This window comes from Podarcis muralis, chromosome 5 (genome assembly GCF_964188315.1).
Source record: "Podarcis muralis chromosome 5, rPodMur119.hap1.1, whole genome shotgun sequence".
Taxonomy (NCBI): Eukaryota; Metazoa; Chordata; class Lepidosauria; order Squamata; family Lacertidae; genus Podarcis; species Podarcis muralis.
In genome coordinates, this window is record NC_135659.1 from 10,582,987 (window position 1) to 10,602,293 (window position 19,307).

Sequence of the window (19,307 nt, forward strand, 5' to 3'; positions counted from 1 at the left end):
AAGCTGCAAGATAATGCAATGGTCCCTTGTGGCTTCTGGGTTCATCTCAAGCTGCTGTTGCCACTGCTAATGACCCATAAAGCTCTGTAAGTATCCTGGGGCTAACAGGTTGCTTCATTTTGATCAAATACTTAGTATATTTAGGAGCTTCCAAAATAATAATAATAAAAAGATCCAGAGGAAATGAACATTGCTTTCAGAAAATGTCCATATAAATTTGTGGAAGCAACAAGTGTGTGCTCTCTCTGACAAACTGAGCCATAGATGTATTACGGCTGGACACAACGTGAGCAACAAAGGGTTAGATTTAGTTGAAAGAGCGTTTGGTTAGCCACGCTGTTTTGCATTTTAGCAATATCAGATTTTGCACAGCAGCTTATACCTGTGCATGCCCATTATGGAGAGCTCTCCCAGAGACAGCACTTTTTCTGCCTCCAACGTCCTTTTTGCAACTTGCAGCCAAATAACAGAGGCTCAACATGACCTCTCTTCTTTATTCTTGAGAAGTCTGGTGTGATATTGGATCGGTCCACGCTCCCCCTTGCTCCTTGTCAAATTCACCCACATTCTTAACAACTCAGCTGACCTAAATTGCCAGACACATGGCTGTTTACTACTCTAATTATGCAAAATAGCATGGCACTCCCGGCAAACCCTCAATTTCTCTCTCCACCTCCCCATCTCCTCTGTATGCTTTAGGTCTAGACATTTGTCTTACCATTTTTTATTCCTCTTGATTCCCTTGTTCTGCTTTGTTATTCCCCTGTCTGCCCCCTCTGGTATGTGTGCGAGTTCTCTCTCTTTCTCTCTCTCTCTCTTTTTGCTTGTCAGAAATTTCTTTTCCACCGTGTGGGCAGGAGACAGATTTTTTACTGTCTCTATTTTCATTTCCTCCCCTCTCCTCCTTTCCTTTTTGCCCCTTCCCACCTCTCCTCCTTTCCCTTTTCCGCTCCTTCCCCAGTCCTCTTCTCATTATTTATTTCCCTCCACCTCTTCTCTTCCCCTCCATCTCTCCTCCTTCCTTCAGTCTTATTTTATCTTTCTATTACAAATAATGTCTCTGGAATAATATCACAGCCTAGTTCCAGGAGCTATGCATGTTATTCAAGGTAAGAGCTTATTTTAGATCCTCTGTTTGCAATAATGGCTGTCTAGGGTAGATTGCTAGCTTACTTAAAAGTAGGTAATGCCTCTTTAATTTCCCCCCCTTGTTTGGCGTTCTGTGTTTTATACCTTGCAGAAGAAGGAATCCTAGAGTAGTAGCTAATCTCAGTGTAATGCTGCTACCTGTTGGAGAGGAATGGCTGGCTGGCTTCCAGTTTCCCCAATTTCCCTTTGAGTGAACTGTGGCTACATTTTGCCTTTGATCTAAAGAATAGATTTTAATCGTTGCAGAATTCCATCCCCAATACTTTTGCCTTTTGTGCTATCATTTTTTTATGGCAATGCTAGGAACTTTGGAATTATGCATAGGTGCTTTATACTAATATTGATTTGGCGGTACAGCAACCTGGTCAGAACGGGTTCTTTGCAATCCTTAGGAGTATTGTCTTCTGTTGTCTGGCTTCTTTTACAGGTAGATTTTTCTTGTACTTTCACCCCCCATCCAAAGTTTGTAAGTGGAACTTTTAAAAGGAAGATGCTTTTGCTCTGGCTGGAGAAAGTTTTTATTAAGGTAGCCTTCCTACATTTGGAGGTTACTCATTCATTTAAGGTGGATCCTTTTAAGGTGAACTGCAGCTAAGAAATCCACCAGAGTCACACGTGGATGGATGGACCCTTTTCAGAACTTGCAGGATGTAAGGGAAATGGTTCCTTAATTGCTTGAATTCTTATGCCTTACTTTTTCTTCCCCCCTCCTACCCCACAATTAAGTTAGCATCATATTGGTTTGAATATTTCATCACACAGCAATTTAGTTGTTTAATTGCTGCCTCGTTAATGTTGGAGTTGTCATCATCTGCTTTCATTCACAATTTTTTTGGACCTCCATTCATTGGGGCTCCTGGAGAGGGCTTCTTAGCCAACTCATGTCACATTCCAGCCATGTGCTTTGTAAAAGTGTTCCCATCACACCATACATGAATCATTTCTCCTTTCGTTGGGTGAATCAGTTTTCTGAAAGCTTTTTTTCTTGATCTCATCCTCTTCTCAGTACAATTAGGGATAGATTTGAGAGCACCGTTCTTTGGGACAAATGTATAAAAAGCTTTGACTACTGCAATATTCTGTAGTCACAGTAGCACAGTCATGAAATGTTTTTCATTAGAAAAAATTGACTCACTCTGGTCTTCCTCAGTAGCAGAAAATTCAAGAAGTTTATGCTGGTCCCCTGGCTAGTCATGCTGGTCTCACCAGTAACCTCAGAAGACTTGCAAAGTCCCTACAATTGACCCAATATCCAATTAATATTGGATATTGGGCCAATATAATTTAAATAAACTGGGATTGGCAAATTGGCTACCCATAATACATGGGGCAGTTTTTATCTGGCCCCTAGCAACTCCATCAAAATTTAATCAAGGAATGGTTGCAACACACACACACAACAACAACAACAACAACAACAACAACAACAACAGTAGCAGGCAAACTTTTTAAAGGAACACAGATCTTGTATGTTTTAGTCTTGAATCTCTTCACTGATTTTTTTAATCTAATGCTATGCCTGAACACCTGTTCTTCATAATTGTGAATTCCAAATGGACAGATGGCAGAATCTTTATTTTGGAGCCAGACCACTTCTGAGAAGTCAGTTTGCACAGCAAAATGGCAACTGATAGACCACAATCTATAATGCTCTCCTCCCAAAAGAGATGACCAACCTTGTTCTAAAACCTTTTGACCTGTCTTTAACCCTTTGGAAAATCAAAGCATCAAACGCTTTTGAGCAGGAGTGGGGAACCTTTGGGCCCCAACAAAATCGGGAAAATTCTTTTGAGAATGATGCACCCGGGCAGCTCCTTAAGGCCTTGCTGATAGGTAAAGGTAAAGGGACCCCTGACCATTAGGTCCAGTCGTGACCGACTCTGGGGTTGCGCGCTCATCTCGCTTTATTGGCCGAGGGAGCTGGCGTACAGCTTCCGGGTCATGTGGCCAGCATGACTAAGCTGCTTCTGGCGAACCAGAGCAGCGCACGGAAACGCCGTTTACCTTTCCGCTGGAGTGGTACCTATTTATCTACTTGCACTGCGTGCTTTCGAACTGCTAGGTTGGCATGAGCAGGGACCGAGCAACAGGAGCTCACCCCATCGCGGGGATTCGAACCGCCGACCTTCTGATCGGCAAGCCCTAGGCTCTGTGGTTTAACTACTGCCACACAAAAGGTCCTGCTGATTTTCAGCAGGGCTGCTCAAGAGTAATAGTTGTGGCAAATTGTGGCAAATAGTTGGAATTGACAAATTCCCCATCCTTCCTATTCCAGTAAGACAGCTAGTCCTTTAGAGGACCTCAGAGATGACTAGAGACATTTGGGGGTCTAAGGTGGACAGCCCAGCAGTGTTTGATGGCCATGGCTGATCAGAGGGAGCCCATAACTGAATGACAGGGAATCTCCTTTGCATGTGAAGGTCCAATCCTTGGCATTTTTGTTTTTTAAAAAAACCTCTGGGTGCAAGGTTGGGACTCTACCTGAGAGCTACTCTGCCACACAGTGTAGATAATAATGGGCTAGAGATAACGAATGCCAAACCTTTTGGCTTACAGATGTTGTTGGCTCCAGTTGCCCTTAGCCAACATGGCCAATGGTTAGGATGATGGAAGTTGTATGTAGTACAGCAACACCTGGAGTGCCACAGGTTCCCCACTCATGGGATAGATCAGGGGTCAGCAAACTTTTTTAGCAGGGGGCCGGTCCACTGTCCCTCAGACCTTGTGGGGGGCCAGACTATATTTTGAAAAATATATATGAACGAATTCCTATGCCCCACGAATAACCCAGAGATGCATTTGAAATAAAAGCACACATTCTACTCATGTAAAAGCACGCTGATTTCCGGACTGCCCGCAGGCCGGATTTAGAAGGCGTTTGGGCCCCAGGCCTTAGTTTGCCTACCCATGGGATAGATAGTCAAATTCAGTAGCATCTTATGTACTGAAAGGTTTTCCATAGGACTTTTGCCAATAGCCATTGCATTTTCAGCTACCATGGCTGCCTTTGCCCCCCAATCCTCAACTATTTGATTCCTAAACTAGATTCAGGTTAGACTTACGTTGAGCGTGCTTATCTGTGCAGTGCTTCACACACTCTTGAGGCACTCACTCATTAGGGAAGCTGGGGTTTTTTTAACCACTTCCTCTAATCAGATTGCCTTTCCTGCTGTACTAGCTTCTTACAACTTGCCATATCTATTCTGTCTTTTTTTGGGGGCGTTGCAATTTGAAGATTATCATTTACCTTTCTACAGTATATTACTGGTGGACAATATCTACCTTTTCAAGATTGCTTTTGTTTTGATGCATTTCAACAAAATTGTGCTGCTGCTTCAAAAACAAGTTTCCTCAATAAAGTTATTCGTAGAATAAACAAGGTGCAATAAAAACAACAACCATTTTTAATTAAATTTGTAAAAAAAACCTTTTACATTTTTAATTCTTTTTTTATTGAAGTCAAACAAATCAATACAATAAAAATAACAGAAGTGCAAATACAAGTAAAGAAGCAGCAGCGCAGTATATCCGGAAGAGACTTAAATCAGGTAAGTCGAATACTTAAGATCATTAGGAAAGCCAAATTTCACATTGTAGCACAAAGAGGGAAGGTGCTTTTTTTTTTTTTTAACTGAGTTGCTATAGAGTTTCCCTCTGCAATCTGATTAAACTGAGCCAGGTAAGATTTGCATATAGCGAGGAGGAAGTCAATTAACTTTAGCAAAGAGAGCAGAACAGCAATGGCAGATTTTGGGCTACAATCCTAAACACACTTATTAGTAAGTAAATCTCACCAAACACAGCCCACTCTGTCAGATGCGTGTTTCCATGCGCAGGCACACATACCCTGAGTTCTGAGAGAAGTTGTCATTTTTTAATACAAAGCAAGGCCAAAAGTTCAGCCTATGCAAGAGAGAATGTCTCTCAGGAATATGCAGAGCACAATTGAATACAGTGAATGTGACTTTGCTCACACCTACTAGTCTACCCTGAGCTGCCCGGCATTTTAACTTCAGCATGTTATTTAAAAAAAGTTTTTCTATTGAGAGTCTATATATATCCATATAGATAGATAGATAGGGATGCGGGTGGCGCTGTGGGTTAAACCACAGAGCCTAGGACTTGCCAACCAGAAGGTTGGCGGTTCAAATCTCCGCGACGGGGTGAGCTCCCGTTGCTCGGTCCCTGCTCCTGTCAACCTAGCAGTTTGAAAGCACGTCAAAGTGCAAGTAGATAAATAGGGACTGCTCCAGCGGGAAGGTAAATGGCGTTTCCGTGCACTGCTCTGGTTCGCCAGAAGTGGCTTAGTCATGCTGGCCACATGACCCGGAAGCTGTACGCTGGCTCCCTTGGCCAATAAAGCGAGATGAGCGCCACAATCCCAGAGTTGGTCATGACTGGACCTAATGGTCAGGGGTCCCTTTACCTTTACCTTATAGATAGATAGAGATAGATAGATAGATAGAGATAGATAGAGAGATAGAGAGATAGAGAGATAGAGAGATAGAGAGATAGAGATAGAGATAGAGATAGAGATAGAGATAGAGATAGAGATAGAGATAGAGATAGATATATAGTAAATCTACTTTAGTGCCAGCTTCTTAGACCTGGCAAAAGTGGGTTGTGGATCATAACACAAAAAGGCTTGGTGTTCGCTGCAACCAGCTCACTGGCGACGTCTCAGGAATATGCTGCTGTGGAAACCCTTAGGCTGACTTCTCCTTCTCCTGTAATCTGTTCTGTCTCCATCAATTTAGAGATTCTGATCCTCATGGCAGAATCTGACCTCATTACCATGTGTCAATACAGCAGCCTTCTATATCCAAAGTGATATTGTTTTCCTAGACTTTTTTTTTATTTTAAAGTTAGCTTTTTATTTGACGTCCCTTTTCATTTCCTATTTCCTTCTGCAAGACTAACTAAGGGAAGAGTCCTTAGTTAGGCTGCCTTGAATTATGCTGGTGTGAATAATTGATCCCAAGATTTGGGATCTTGATATGTTTATTCTGATTCTGTAACTTTCCTGGCTCCTGTATCTTCCATTACAAATCAGTGTTTGATGGGAAACACTGGCCGCTTTCCTTTTCTTCCTTCTCCCTCCTGCAGCACATTGCCCCTCTTTCTCTTGACTTATTGGAATATGGAGATCCATGTAAAATGTAGCTTTGCCCTGGGGGCACCAAGGGTTTAGCTTATCTTGCTCACACAACCTCTCCGCTTATGCCCCCATTACAAGATGCATTATGTAGGCTAATTTGGCTTGGGGTACTGAGGCACATTTAGGGAGTTCCAGAATGCTGTACTAAAGTAACCGAAATTCTCAGACTATGCTAATAAAATGCAGCAGCTGAAATAATTATGCAAATTGGGTATATTGGTTAATTCCATGATATGCAGCCCCAAAACTCTGTATGTTTACTTGGAAATGATTTTCACAAGAATCCTTGAGGCTCCGTCGCAAGTGTCTTTGAATGGGGTTCTAACTTTTGTCAATTTCTTTGGCTATTTTTGGCGGCAGCGATGGTGTGTGCGTGTGTTTGTGGAGTTTATATTTCTTTATATTAAAAACCAATGAATTAGGGAAGAAGAGTTCATTCTTTGCTAAGGGTAAGTTGGTATGTGGGGCAGAAAGGCAGAATTTCAGCACCATGGAGAGCAGCCAAAGCTGTATATCCAAGTCGCTTATTTTATTTTATTTTTTAAAGCGCTATAGGCACATTCACGCCAGACAGTGTAGGGTGCATTGCCTGCGTCTTAAATTCACATGTCCACTGTATATTTGCTAGAAATTTCAAACAGCATGCTCATGCACTTTCTACCCCACATTAACAATGCTCACATGCAGACAAGGCCTGTGGGGAGTCTAAAAGATATTCTCGTGTTGTATGCCCAAATGTTTCCAGCTTCTCTTATTTTCTGAGGAAGGCTTTCCCCAAATGCAAATCGTGTTAGCTCACTCATTTGTTATCAGTGGTCCAGACAATGCTATCTCCCAAAACAGTACCAAAGTTCTCATATTGCTTATTTCACTTTTTTAAAAAAAGCTTTCTATTTTCATTTATTTATCTAAACCATTTATATGCTCACAACAGTGTAGCTTTTATGGAGCATTCAACAAGCTTATGAAAGATAAATCAGTTAAAATTAACCATAAAATCAGAAAAGCTTACTGCTGAAATTTCAAAAGTCTTCACAAAATTCAACAGGGATGGGGGTCTCTCCATTAACCATTTGGAGGGTATTCCACAGAACTGTACCCAGAATACTGGGGTGGTTTGGGGCAAATTGTCGTGCACGCCCCTGTCACAATTGCACCGTGAGTTGAACTGTGGAGCGTGGCGCTGTGCTACACCTCTGACTTAATAGTTGTCGTTGCAGTTTGTGACATGAGTTCTGGGGTGGAACTCTACCTCTCGCCATTGCGTGCCCCTCTGCCATTTGTGCCCGCCAAGAAAATAAGTTGTTCCTGCAACACCTCTGCGCTTCTAGTGATGTTCTCTCACTGCTCCCTCTTAAAGATATTGCACACATTTTCTTGGTAATAACATTTTACAGAAGTTTTTGTGTGTGTTTGTGTGTGAGAGAGGGGGCGAGAGAGATAGAATTATACATTACAGCACATTCAAAACACATTTCCCCCTCAAAGAATTATGGGCACCATAGTTCATTAAGGGTGGCTGGGAATTTTGGCTCTGTGAGGGGTGGACTGCATTGCCCACAATTCTTTGAGGTTGGTGGAATGTGCTTTGAATGTGCTTTAAACAGTGTGCTTCATTCTTAGTCTCCAAGGGATGCTACCAGATTCTGTGGTCCAGATTTCTCTGTCATGGTCAACTTGTGTCAGAGTACAGGTGGGAGCTCACACAAAGCCCAATAGCACAAAGAAAACTGACAAGTTAGGAAGAAGACAACCCCTTCACCCTGACACCTGTACTGTAATGTTGTTTTCCCCAAATGGAAGGATCAAAGGAAGGTGCCATATACTGAAACAAAATGTTGGTCCATCTAGAAAAGCATTGCCAATGTTGATTTGCAGAAGCTCAGCGGGATTTCAGATGGGGGGCTCCCACAGTTCTACCTGGAGAGGCTGGGGTTTGAACGTGGGACTGTTTGCATGATAAACAGGTGCTCTATCACTGAGCTCAGGCCTTTATTCATAAGGGCAATTGACCCACAGCCCTGGCATTGGTTTACTGACTTCGTGAGAACCAGGCCCATCTTAGATGCAGTCTTCTACATTTTGCAGTGTAACTGAGCTGTTTATTTTCAAGCATTCCAAAACTGTGCATGTGTTACGGTGTTAGTCATTATTATTACTATTATTTATTTTAAAATAAGTACCTCAAAACAGTCCAGTTGCATCTGTTAAGGGAGACCAATTGCCAACAGAATGCTCATTTTGCGGGGTGTAAGATAAACTGAAAAGATTTTAAAAGTAGAACTGGACACTTTAAATAAGGACTCCAAAATTAGATGTCTATGTGGGAAATAGAAGCTGGAGCAAGTTGGGTACGGGGAGACATGGATATCCTGCCAGTGGGTATGGCATTCCGCTATTGGAAAGGACCACTTTTCTAGTAACTCGTCAGTTGTTCTAGCATGTGCTAAAGGACCACATGCTGTTCAATGGTATGTGAAATAGCAGCTTGTAATCTAGGAATTGGGCCAGCTTGAATGATTACACTATTCCTTCAGCAAATACCCCTGTATTTTGCAGTGGCATTGTCTGGCAAGAGAGAGGAAGTTTCTACCTCCTGCTGAAAATATCTGTGTGATGGTTGCTGAAGAGTTTCTGTGGCTTATGTCTGCCAGGGCAGCTCTTACCTGGCATCCATTTCGGATCCCAGGTACAGCTTCCAGCCTAGTGCTTCCTCCCGTGGCTAGTGTTTTAGCAGTTGCTCAGTCTGCAGAGTTAAACGTTCCTCAAAACAATTTTACTAAGTGGTTTCATGAGAGGTAGGGATGCGGGTGGCGCTGTGGGTAAAAGCCTCAGCGCCTAGGGCTTGCCGATCGAAAGGTCGGCGGTTCGAATCCCCGCGGCGGGGTGCGCTCCCGTTGTTCGGTCCCAGCGCCTGCCAACCTAGCAGTTCGAAAGCACCCCCGGGTGCAAGTAGATAAATAGGGACCGCTTACTAGTGGGAAGGTAAACGGTGTTTCCGTGTGCGGCTCTGGCTCGCCAGAGCAGCGATGTCACGCTGGCCACGTGACCCGGAAGTGTCTCCGGACAGCGCTGGCCCCCGGCCTATAGAGTGAGATGGGCGCACAACCCCAGAATCTGTCAAGACTGGCCCGTACGGGCAGGGGTACCTTTACCTTTTACCTTTCATGAGAGGTGAATGTTTTGCCTTGCCTTCTAAGGATGTTCCATTCAGGCAGGTCTGCACTTTGTAAACTTGGGCTGCATCCAGGGGCGGAGGAAGGGGGTGCGGTGGGGGCAGTCCGCCCCGGGTGTCACCACTGAGGGGGGTTACAAAATGCCAGGAGGCACTCACTGCGGGGCCTGCAGCACGCCCAAGCCACACTCCTGGGAGTGACACGGTGGCTTGGGCACCCACAGGCTCTGCATTGCCCCAAACAGTCCGCCCACCGTCTCCCCCTCAGCTGTAGGGCAGCTGAGTGTGAGGAGGCAGGCAGACTCCTTGAAGGCCCCATGGAGAGTCCTACTCCGGCTGGCCCTGCCCCACAGGCGGCTGGCTCTGGCCTTGCCCCTGGGCGCAGGGCACGCGCGCTGCTCCAGGCATCTGATTGGCTTGCTCCACCACTGGCTGCATCCAGACATCGTTTTATTCAGTTTTCCTGGTGTTTCCTTACCAGATAATCCTCATTTCATGTTGTCTTTCACGTGATGTAAAATGCACTTCTGGAAATATAGTGGAAGTTTAGCAGTCATTTTTGTGTTCATTGCTTCCAGAAAAAAAACAAAATCCCCTTGACCTAAGGGGTAGAAGAAGCAGTGCATTTCAGAGGGAGCTTTGTCTCGCATATTAGACTTCTGAAAGAAAAACATTGATGTATGCATGCACGTATATGAACGAATGAATGAAACCGCTAAAAGAAGTAGCAAAACTCCTAATGACAAGGCATAAAATATACCTGTTGGAAAACAATACTTAAAAATTCACCACAAAAATCAGTCTCAAGGCAGGGGAAAAAAACTCCCCACTCAACAACTGGGTGAACACAAGCTGATGCCCAAATAAGATGACAACCGGAACAATTTCCAGTTCCAAACTCCTGGGAGAATAAAGCCTTCTTCACTTGGTGCTAAATAGATGACAATGTCAGGGCCAGGTGAGCCTCCCAGGGGAGAATGATCTAAAAATTGGGGGTGTGGGGCTTCCAATGGAAAGACCCCTTCTCTTGTCACCACCCTTCTTTACTTCTCTTGGAAGAAGCACCCACAGAAGGGCCTCCAATGATGAGGGTCAGGCCAGCTGAAAGGTGGTCTGAAAGGTATCATAGCCCAGAGTTGAATAAAACTCTGTATTGGTCAAAACCAGCACTCTGGATTGGCAGTGAGAGAAATGAAACATAAGTCTGGGACACATGGATGGAGCATTCTGACAGAGGGCTGGGAGTAGAGGAGGTCCAGATAGCCCTTAACAGAATAATGACACCCCCTTGCCAATGTCTGGATTGATTTGCTCTCCTGTTTTCAGTCTTGCTCACCTTGCAAAGCTTTGTGGTGGAATAAAATTGGAGCCCAGGACCTGAACTGAATACTGCCCAGTGGGAGGGCATCAATATCTTATTCAATATAAATATAACTCTTATATTGATATTGACTTGCAACGTCTCTCAACACCTCACCCCCCCCCCCGCTTGAAGGTTGAGTCAATGCAGCCCACCCACTTAAATCCAATGCAATGACTCAGAAACTTTTCATACAGGGGTGTGAATCACTCACTCACTCAAAGAGACACTGATGACTTTTTAGTGACAGCTGAAATGTAATTTTTTTTTAAAGCCACACAATTTTTTTTTAAAGCTACCCTTCCCCTTTCTCTCAGAGCCCTATCTCTGTTTTGTACTTAAAGCAAACAGAAGACTTGGGGAAGGGGGACAGCATCTCCCAAGACGTACTTCCCAGCAGGAGCATAACATGAGAGCAGTGCTGTAATGAATGCTGTTTTGTTCTCATAACGTCAAGAGCTTCTTCTCTTGGGCTGGAGTGTCGTAAGGGTAAATTTGATGTTAGCTGGTTACATTATGGCAAACCTTTTACTCTGCAGGGAAGAAAAGAAATTGGGAAGTAGAGTTGCTTTATGCTAAGTGACATAACAGAACGGCTGCTAAGGATCACCTTAGGGTAAGGGTAGTTGTTAGATTCAACTCTGGACAGGATGTCTCCTTTTAATAACATATGCAACAGGAAAAGGGAGAAACAGGCATAAGATAGGTCTTGTCTTATCAAGCCAAAGGTGATCTGATCTAACAGGGCCGGCCCTACTATTTGGCAGACTGAGGCAGAAAATGCTGAGGAGCAAGGAGCCTTGGTGAGGTGCTGAAGGACAGAGCTCTCTGTGCGGTAGAGCCTGTTTAGCATCCCTCTAAAATAGCCCACTGCCCTCAACTGCAGTGGACAATGTTGTCCTGTTGCCGTGGTCTTCTGCCAATCCAATTGGCTTTTGTATGTGGCATTGGTGATGTTGGGTGGCACCATCTTTGCCCTTGCCTCAGGCGGCAAAATGTTGTGGGCCAGGTTGGTCTGGAAAACTTTTGAGCAGCATACAAAGGGAAGAGCCCTCCTTCTCCACACCCCCAGCATCCAGGTACCCAATCCTCTGAATATGGAGAATCCATTGAGCTGTTAGCTCCGCCCTTCAGGGAATTGTCCCCTCCCCCTTTTTAAAAAGGCCATATAAATGAGTGGCCTCCAACCTGCCTTTTGGCAGTGAATTCCATAGGTGAATTTATTCTTTACAAGTTTACAGATATGCATCTGGTAGCACATAAATTCAGACATTTGGAGAGAGGAAGCGAGTTAATGCAGCAAATAAACTGGGAGCAAGTCCTGTAGTGTAGTGTTTCTTGCATTGGCAGGAGAAGCTACCCCCCCCCCCCCATCAAAATTCCCTCCTATGCATTAAAAGCCTAGGAGGACTCTTGTCCCAAACAAACTGGCATTTTTGTGGTGACGCCTACAAATCTAGAAGATTTCAGTGAGACCTGCAGGAAGACAGAGAGATCTCACTGAGCAGCACACTTTGACACTTTAACACCACACCGTTTTAACTGTCTAATGTTGTGATTGCTTTGCGCCGGTGAACTCTTGCCTTCCCAGCCCTGCAAAGGCACAGTTTTTATTTTGCCAATTTTTATTTCTTTAAAAGACCTTGCACCTGGCTCATTGTACCCGAGAGATTTCAGTTTGCACAATAAATTTGGTTCCATTCAAAAAGATGCTTTCTTGGCATAAGGAGAAGATCTCTGAGTGTGTGGGAAGAACATTTTCAGATGCAGGGTTTCTCTGACTTGGCACAAGCTGTAGCCACAAGCCACGTAGGGACTGGCACTGATCACCGCAAGTTCAAACAACAGGCTGAGAAGCTGGACTTTTCTTATGAACCGAGAGCTAGCACAATATAGTGACTTAGGCTGCAGTCCTAACCCCACTTGCCTGGCAGTAAGCCCCACTGAATTCAATGGGACTTACTTTTATTAAAAAGACACATATTGCTTTTCTTTGTAAAGCTTAAACAGCAACACACAAATCCTCCACTCCTCAATAACTATGATGCAATGCAGAATATAGCCATGTTCTAGAACATAACTAAAGAAAGTACAAAATCCAGGTTACCCGGTAAAAGAAAAGAAAAATAGCTCAGTATCAGAAGCCAAACCAGGCAAAATACTTTATGCCATAGGAAGCCCACTGTTGCATGGCTTGTTCATGTGTGTAATAAAATTGCACCATTCTGCCGTAAGTTTATCCAGGTTATATATCTTCTTGCCATTTTTAGCTTATTTGTAAGTTTTCATTTAAAGCAGTCTGCTGCACCTTTTGGTACCATATCATAAAAGTTGCCCCTTCCAATCCCTTCCAAAATATCCAGTTAATGACTTAAGGTGAACATTCAAGTTTTCACCTTGAAATACATTCGTCTTTTGTGGACCTTGGCCAGTAATTTCAATGGGACTTACTTTGGAGTAGACATGGTTAGGATAGTGTGGTAGGAGTGTGAACTGGGAAAGTGACTGATTTCAAATCTCAACCTTGAAGCTTAGCCTTAAGCAAGCCACCCTTTCTCTACAATATGGAGGTGATGGCAGTAGCTTATTGTACAGGGTCGTTGTAAGAGTTAATGAGAGATTTTGAAGTGCTTTGAGCACTCTAAAGTACCATGTAAATGCAAAATTTCAGGTAACCCCATGCTACTTTTTTGTGGCATTAGTTCTGGGATTGGCACATATTCATCTGGCCTCTGTTGCTGTGCCTTTAACGGCAGACACCAGCAGGTGACGAATGCTTAGTCTCTGTGCCGTTGAAAGCTTCACCTGCGGAGTTCTGCACATATCAAGCCACTCTTGAAAGCAGAAGAACAGGCCAGACTGTTTCCTGGGCTTTTTGTTCAAGCACTAAATCTGCTGCTCAGAAGCTCACAGTTTCTAAGTGTGCAGCTTCCATTATTACTTATCCATGACTAATCTAGACGGCTAACCAAAGAGTCCTTATTTTGAGTCCATCTATGCTAGTAGCCATTATTGCATTCTCTAGCAATGACTTCTATAATCAAATTATGCATTGCATGAATAAGTACTTCCTTTTGTTTCTCTGGAGCCCACTTGCCAATCACATTCATTAGATGACTTGGAGGTCTAGCAGAGAAAGAGGGAGAGAGTTGAATTTTTCCTGTGCACGCTGTTCATATTTTAGAGGCAAATTAGATCTAAGAAGCATGAATGTGAAATTTGGATTGTTATTTTTGTTGCTTGCATTTCCTTCTGCTGAATCTCATCAGCTCTTCCCTCACCAAGTTGATCCGCTTTGGAAGGATCCTTTTAACGCTTGTCACAACCTGCTTGGCATTATGGTTGGAGACGTAGCACATGCACATATTGAATATTGCTACAATCCTAGACAGCATTTTAAAAAGCAAGACATCATCTTGCTGACAAAGGTTCGTATAGTTAAAGCTATGGTTTTCCCAGTAGTGATGTATGGAAGTGAGAGAAGGCTGATCGCCAAAGAATTGATGCTTTTGAATTATGGTGCTGGAGGAGACTCGTGAGAGTCCCATGGACTGCAAGAAGATCAAACTTACCCATTCTGAAGGAAATCAACCCTGAGTCCTCACTGGAAGGACAGATCCTGAAGCTGAGGCTCCAATACTTTGGCCACCTCGTGAGAAGAGAAGACTCCCTGGAAAAGACCCTGATGTTGGGAAAGATGGAGGGCACAAGGAGAAGGGGACGACAGAGGACGAGATGGTTGGACAGTGTTCTCGAAACTACCAGCATGAGTTTGACCAAACTGCGGGAGGCAGTGGAAGACAGGAGTGCCTGGTGTGCTCTGGTCCATGGGGTCACGAAGAGTCGGACATGACTAAGAAGTGAAGAGGAAGAGTTTGAATTTGATATCCGGCTTTATCACTACCCGAAAGAGTCTCAAAGCGGCTCACAATCTCCTTTCCCTTCCTCCCCCACAACAAACACTCTGTGAGGTGAGTGGGGCTGAGAGACTTCAGAAAAGTGTGACTGGCCCAAGGTCACCCAGCAGCTGCATGTGGAGGAGTGGAGACGCGAACCCGGTCCACCGCTCTTAACCACTACACCACACTGACTAAACAACTAAACACCAACACCAACAACCCACTATCTGCAGCAAGGAGCAGGGAGAGGTCTTGTCTCTTGCAAAATGCCCTGGAAGGAGCATCCCTGCACAAGAGACAATGTCCCCAGACAAAAGCCATCTTGCTGATCAAGTGGAACGCTCCCCTCCTGCCAGTCCAGGGCTGCCAAAATGCTCTTGATTGCTCTTTTTAACCCCCCTCCCCTCAGGTTTGCTGCCACACCAGATGGTGACAGTCAGCTGCTCAGCTGGTGGCTGGAGCACTCTGTTCTCCTCTGCTCTGCGCCTGCCTCCTGGGACCGGACGTAAGTGGGTTTCACAAGGAGAAGAGGCTTGTTAATTAACTGCCTATCTCCCCACCCCACTCCTTCGTACTGTGCTTAGTTCCAGAGACTCCAGTGGCAGGAGGGGAGGGAGCAAGCGAGCTTGGAGGGGGTGCGCTGGCTCGATGCTGCGCTGATTGCACCCCCAGCTGTGCCCCTGTCAGGTTGGGCTGGATTGCAGGATGAGGCTCTGGGCTGCGCCAGGGCTGGCCTCTTGCCTTCCAATCACGCTGTTTCCTCTCTGTTGGGAAGAGGAGTCACTCTGGCAATTAAGCCAGATGAACCCACGCGGCTCCGGTTTCCCAGGCCCCTGCTCACAATCTAGTGCAAAGAGAAGGCGCTCGGCACTGCGGTGTTAGGAGAATTTTAACGTCTCAAATATAGAATGAATATTCATAAATGCACACATATGTGCCTGAAATAGTGTGGGAGAGTAATCCTGAAGCCATTTTGACTCTCCCAATGACCTCAACTATTCCTTTGCAGTGCAGGAGGCAAATGGGGAAAGCCTTCCCACTGTCTTTTCGCTTACAAATCCTGTCTTCAGGGCGTATTTGTGTAGGAATAGGGTGAGCCTGTGACCTGGATTCAAGCAATAACAACAGCACAAATGAATGGCCAGGCTGTCCAGGTAATGCAATCAGTGGCCATTTTCAGGTATCCTGGCAGACAGGATTTCTGCTGTAGACCCCCCCTCCTATGATGTATGGATGTATTGGGGGGTGGTCTTTGGCTAAGGGGGTCGGGCAATGTTCAAAACCTTTAAAGGTTCTTGCACACTTTTGTTCAGGGTCTCTCCCTCCTTTTCTGTTTCTGTCGCAACAGAAAAAGAAAGATCTGCCTTGCTTTCCACTGGAACCTGCCTCCATCCATTCTTCTCTGACCGATCATGGACTTTGGGGACTCAGAGTCCCATGGGGAGTTGGGCAGCAAAAGCCAAACCCCAATTTTTACATCAGCAGTCATGGAGCTGCTTGGCATAATTTGTTTGTTTGTGGAAACACGTGTGTGATATAGAGGCCTCAAGCTTGGCGATAAATAAGTTGGAGTTCTTGTTATTAAATATACCAAGAAAAAAAGCACACCCAGAAATCAGGCCAATGTAAGTTTCAATAGCGGGAGTAGTCAAACTAGGCGATGCACATCATACAATACAAAGCAGGTTGAAATATAGATCACAAATACAACTTAGAGAAGAGGAGCAGGGTCAAGACGCTCTCCTGGGTGGTTTTTCCAGATTAAAGGTAAAGAGACCCCTGACCATTAGGTCCAGTCGTGGCCGACTCTGGGGTTGCGGCGCTCATCTCGCTTTACTGGCCGAGGGAGCTGGAGTACAGCTTCCGGGTCATGTGGCCAACATGACTAAGCCGCTTCTGGCAAACCAGAGCAGCGCACAGAAACGCCGTTTACCTTCCCGCCGGAGTGGTACCTAGTTATCTACTTGCACTTTGACGTGCTTTCGAACTGCTAGGTTGGCAGGAGCAGGGACCGAGCAACGGGAGCTCACCCCATCGCTGGGATTCGAACCGCCGACCTTCTGATCAGCAAGTCCTAGGCTCTGTGGTTTAACTCACAGCGCCACCCGCGTCCTTCTTGCTAAATGCTCCCTGAGGAAAGCATATGAGGAGGATTACTAAGAAAACAGAGAGGGGACATGAAAGGGTTCATTGAATAGCGTTATGGATCGTGTAAACAGATGCAGAGGAGGATGGAGTTCCTGCTTCAACAAGAACAACGACCATCCCCGTCATTGTCAGGGTTTATATAACACTTCTCGCATGCATTCCTTCGGTAGTTTTTACAACTCTGCGACGTAGGTCATTAGCTTCGATCACCCACCCCTCCATGGTACTTAGTGGGCGTGAGGAGACTAGTTTATGATGCTGTCTTCGGGAAAAATTATTGTTGCTGCCCCCACCACAATCTTCTGTACGCTGGAAAAGTGGTTTGTGTTCTCTGTTCAAGGTTTTCCCCACGATTGCAGCCCTCCCTCTCCCCCCACCCTTGGTGAGTGAATGACAGAGGAGGGGGGAGGAGTTGTGGAAGGGATAACGAAAGAGGGAAGAGGTCCTGGAGCAGAGAGGGCATTGTGTGTGCCTCCCGCAGCTTGCGTATTTTTGAAAGTCCAGTGGTACCTCGGGTTACAGACGCTTCGTGTTACAGACTCCGCTAGCCCAGAAATAGTACCTCGGGTTAAGAACTTTGCTTCAGGATGAGAACAGAAATTGTGTGGTGGCGGCAATGGGAGGCCCCATTAGCTAAAGTGGTACCTCAGGTTAAGAACAGTTTCAGGTTAAGAACGGACCTCCGGAATGAATTAAGTTCTTAACCCAAGGTACCATTGTAGAGTGGTGACTCTTAAATCCTGGCACCTCCTGTATCAACTCTTGTGAAATCGGGGCTGCACTGCAATGTGTGTGTGTGTGTGTGTGTGTGTGTGTGTGCATGTTGCATGTGCATGGTGAAGACTGTGAGGGAATAGCTGATACACGACCACACTCTTGTGGAAAAGGGATTTGGGGTAGGTATAGCTTGTCTCCTGAAATACCCAATGCCAGAAAGCTGAAGGAACTGGACCAGGGGTCAGCAAACTTTTTCAGCAGGGGGCCGGTCCACTGTCCCTCAGACCTTGTGGGGGGCCAGACTATATTTGGGGGGGGGAGAATGAATTGCTATGCCCCACAAATAACCCAGAGATGCATTTTAAATAAGAGGACACATTCTACTCATGTAGAAACACGCTGATTCCTGGATCATCTGCTGGCCGTATTTAGAAGGCGATTGGGCCGGATCTGACCCCTGGGGCTTAGTTTGCCTACCCATGAACTGGACTGTCCTCCTTTGCCTTTAGTTGCTCTAATTTTGGAAGAAAGGAGGAGCTGGGGAGATTGAGATTCTGTCCCTCAGCATATTGTCTTAATAATAATAATAATAATAATGATGATGATGATGCTGTTGTTGTGGTGGTGTTGTTGTGTGTGCATGCCCCTGCTGTGTGTGGGTCTTGTCAAGCAAGACCGCTCCTAGCACAGGGGTGGTTCCTTGGGGCTTCCATCGCTGCATCTCCCCCTCTTCTGTTCCTATTCCCTATAGCTGAAAAGAACCGCTAGAATAATTCGGAGGTGTCAAAACATTCCATTAGTCACAGCTGCGAGGCCTCCTGCCCAGGGAACTGCCACGGAGGTGTGTGCGTCAGGCTGAGAAACAAGCTTGGCTTGCAGGGGAGAAGAGAGGCACGTGCGCAGAGGAATGTGTGTCAAACTGCCAGTCTGATACTGAGCTCCCGTTTATCCCTATCCCCATTTTTTACCTTTGTGCTAGGTAGTTGACATCCTGAGCAAAAAAGAGAGAGAGAAAAGGCCTAGATTACTTTAGCTGGCTGTGCATGCACTAAACCGGGGGTCAGCAAACTTTTTCAGCAGGGGGCCGGTCCACTGTCCCTCAGACCTTGTGGGGGGCCAGACTATATTTTGAAAAGAAATAGTGAACGAATTTCTTTGCCCCACAAATAACCCAGAGGTGCATTTTAAATAAAAGGACACATTCTACTCATGTAAAAACATGTTGATTCCCGGACAGTCTGCGGGCCGGATTTAGAAGGCGATTGGGCCGGATCCAGCCCCTGGGCCTTAGTTTGCCTAAAGGTAAAGGTAAAGGTACCCCTGCCCGTACGGGCCAGTCTTGCCAGACTCTAGGGTTGTGCGCTCATCTCACTCTATAAGCTGGGAGCCAGCGCTGTTCGCAGACACTTCCGGGTCACGTGGCCAGTGTGACGAAGCTGCATCTGGCGAGCCAGCGCAGCACACGGAATGCTGTTTACCTTCCCACTGGTAAGCGGTCCCTATTTACAGTATCTACTTGCACCCGAAGGTGCTTTCGAACTGCTAGGTTGGCAGGCGCTGGGACCGAACGACGGGAGCGCACCCCGCCGCGGGGATTCGAACCGCCGACCTTTCGATCGGCAAGTCCCAGGCGTTGAGGCTTTAACCCACAGCGCCACCCGCATCCCTCTTAGTTTGCCTACCCATGCACTAAACCTTTAA

General features: G+C 45.6%; 1 protein-coding gene across 1 annotated transcript in view; it reads left to right on the forward strand.

Annotated features, from left to right (window-relative positions):
- Positions 1-789: 789 nt before the first annotated feature.
- Positions 790-19,307, forward strand: part of CACNA1E (calcium voltage-gated channel subunit alpha1 E) — a 471,774-nt gene continuing 453,256 nt past the window's right edge. The window contains exon 1 of the mRNA XM_077928105.1: positions 790-1,109. The gene's annotated coding sequence lies outside the window, so the exon portion shown is untranslated. The remainder of the gene's footprint in view (positions 1,110-19,307) is intronic.